The sequence below is a fragment of a genome, unplaced genomic scaffold, assembly GCF_019419815.1.
Source record: "Pyrus x bretschneideri cultivar Hongxiangsu unplaced genomic scaffold, Pyrus_bretschneideri_v1 Contig14, whole genome shotgun sequence".
NCBI classification, from domain to species: Eukaryota; Viridiplantae; Streptophyta; class Magnoliopsida; order Rosales; family Rosaceae; genus Pyrus; species Pyrus x bretschneideri.
Window position 1 is genome coordinate 6964109 of NW_025999435.1, and position 2501 is coordinate 6966609.

Consider the following 2501-nt stretch of genomic DNA (forward strand, 5'->3'; position numbering starts at 1 on the left):
TAATTTGCCGTAGGAAGTGGATGACTAATTTTCGGTTTCAACAAGCTAAATATCCTAATGTTCGGGCTCTGCTAAGGATGCTAACTGGAACTGAAGTTAATTTCTCTCAATTACAAAGATGAAACTGAAGTTTACAAACGCTGAAAAAGATATGTACGCCGGAGTATATTTGTTGAAAAATGATGCCCAATGGAACCAAATTTGAACTGCCACAATATAGCTTCCCGCTAGACATTTTCCGAAATGTTCTTAAGCAAACTGTTATAAAGTAAAATTCAAAGTTTAATGGTACTCTTAAAATCCGATATACCTGTGCCGGTCATCAGTTTGTCGAAAATTTGAATCTACAAACAGGGCAGGTGTGGCCCGAGTTGAGCCACTGTATGATGCAGTCTCGGTGAAAAATATGAAAGCACGGCAAGCAAGTGACTTGATCCCCACTCAACATATTTTCCAAGCAAACCACGCACAGCTGATCACAACTCGAACCATCAAACACAAACTTGTTCAAGGCCTCGACCGATGCTTTGGTTGCAGGCATTGACCTGAACACTGCCTGATCTAATGACTCTCTCACAACCGTTTCTGTCAATGCCTTATCATCGCCATCCCTTGTATTTCGCCGCAACAGAGCCAAGACTAAGCGCATTTTCGCCAGGTTCTTATCACACTATCCCGAAGTCCCAATAGGGTTTCTATAGCACCCTCCAATCCATGAATATCATCAGCAGAAAGCATAACACTAATGTGATTAAGCCGTGCTACCGCGGATCCCCACTCTTCACGCAGTTGCCTGGCCCAACCCTCTTGTGGAAGTTGAAGTCCATCGTCGTAAATCGCAATCAACGCACGATTGTCCTGATGGTTGCCCAGTATTTCTGATTCCAACTCATCCCGCAGTTCCCTGGCCTGAACTTCCAACATCTGCATTTCATCAAACAATTGCTGTGCAACCATTTTAATCTCCTTCTCGATTTTAACAACTATGCCCAGCTTCCCATCACTCACCATGGCATCGACCCCATTAACTATTTTGCTTATCATGGCTTCCACGCTCTCTAAGGCTCTGTGCTCCTGCCAAAACGCTGCGTTTTCCACCGGAGACGATCTAACGGGAAGGGGATTTGCATGGCGGCGATCATGTTGGATACAACATCTCGTGGACAGGATGTGAAGGAGTGAAAAGGGTGATCAAGTCGGAGCCTTGCACTGTAGGCTCTGATCGGCCCGGTGATATCCAAATCGACATTGTAGCTTATGACCACGTTGACAAGAATCGTGATATGAGGAAGCGGAATCGGTCGGAGGCGACTCGTCAAGTGCGATAACTGTATTCTCTACCGTGACAAAAATTCCATAGTCACGGTCGTTGTTGGAATTGAAAGCTTGCATATCTGTCGTTTTCAGAGATTTGCAGATTTTCCAATTTTGCGATGTTTACGGAATATTTAGCTAAAGATGAAATGGTAGCAATTGTTCCCTAAATCCTCGACTAAAAATCTATTACTATTGATCCATTGACTTATAAAAATATACAGTTATGGTTCCTAAACTAAAAATTCATTACCATTGGTCCCTCAACTTTAATCCAACTAGAGAAATGATCCCTCAATTTAATCCAATTGTAGCATGATTCTTCTAACGTAACTCATTTTGACTAAATTCTGACGAAGTTGACGAAAATGACTATAGCTACACGTTTTGATGAGTTGAGGGACCTCAATTGTAGCAATGGTCTTTCTAAGATAATTTATTTTGACAAAATTCTGACGAAATCGATGAAAAAGATCATAACTACACATTTTGATGAGTTGAGAGACCAATAACAATGAATTTTTAGTTGATGGACCATTACTCCAATTTGATTAAAGTTGATGGACCATTGCTACAATTTACTCTTAAGCTAAATTCTATGACTCAATGGTGAGTAATGTACTCACTTTTTGATTCGCAAGAGGCCATTTACTATAGTGGTGGAGAAGAGTTGAGTCATTTTATACGGCATGACTCGAATTTCATCGATGTCTAATCAAACATCTAATCAAACAAATTTACAATGGTGGTATTACCTCCCCCCTTCTCTAAGTTGGATCCTTCAGTTTCTGCCGGTCTATTTAGGGCAAGTAGAGAAGTTTAACCACCCAGCTTAACGTGACAAGCAACGGAAACTGCATGCCTACATACTAACTTTAATTTGAAGGGGATAGGATCGGTTACTTTCCAGTTGCAATTAGTGGAATTAGACATCACTTTCGTTCCAAAGATGTATGAAAAAAAACTGTTAGATCTTATGTTACCAAGTCGAAACTAAATTTACTTCACCATTCAAGTAAAAACTGTACCGTTTAACTTCTTCGCTTTCGGTGAGGTTGCAATCAACGCCTTGACTATTTTTGCAGAACTCTTGGTGAAAACAGGACCAATACAAACCCAAAAACCTGTCATCGATTACCTGCATGGCAAAAGTCATTGAGATCAGTTACATTGCTTGGTCCACAAGT

At 40.8% G+C, this 2501-nt stretch overlaps 1 pseudogene; it reads right to left on the reverse strand.

Moving 5' to 3' along the window:
- Positions 1-322: 322 nt before the first annotated feature.
- On the reverse strand, positions 323-1392 carry LOC103962367 (annotated as a pseudogene).
- Between the last annotated feature and the right edge of the window lie 1109 nt (positions 1393-2501).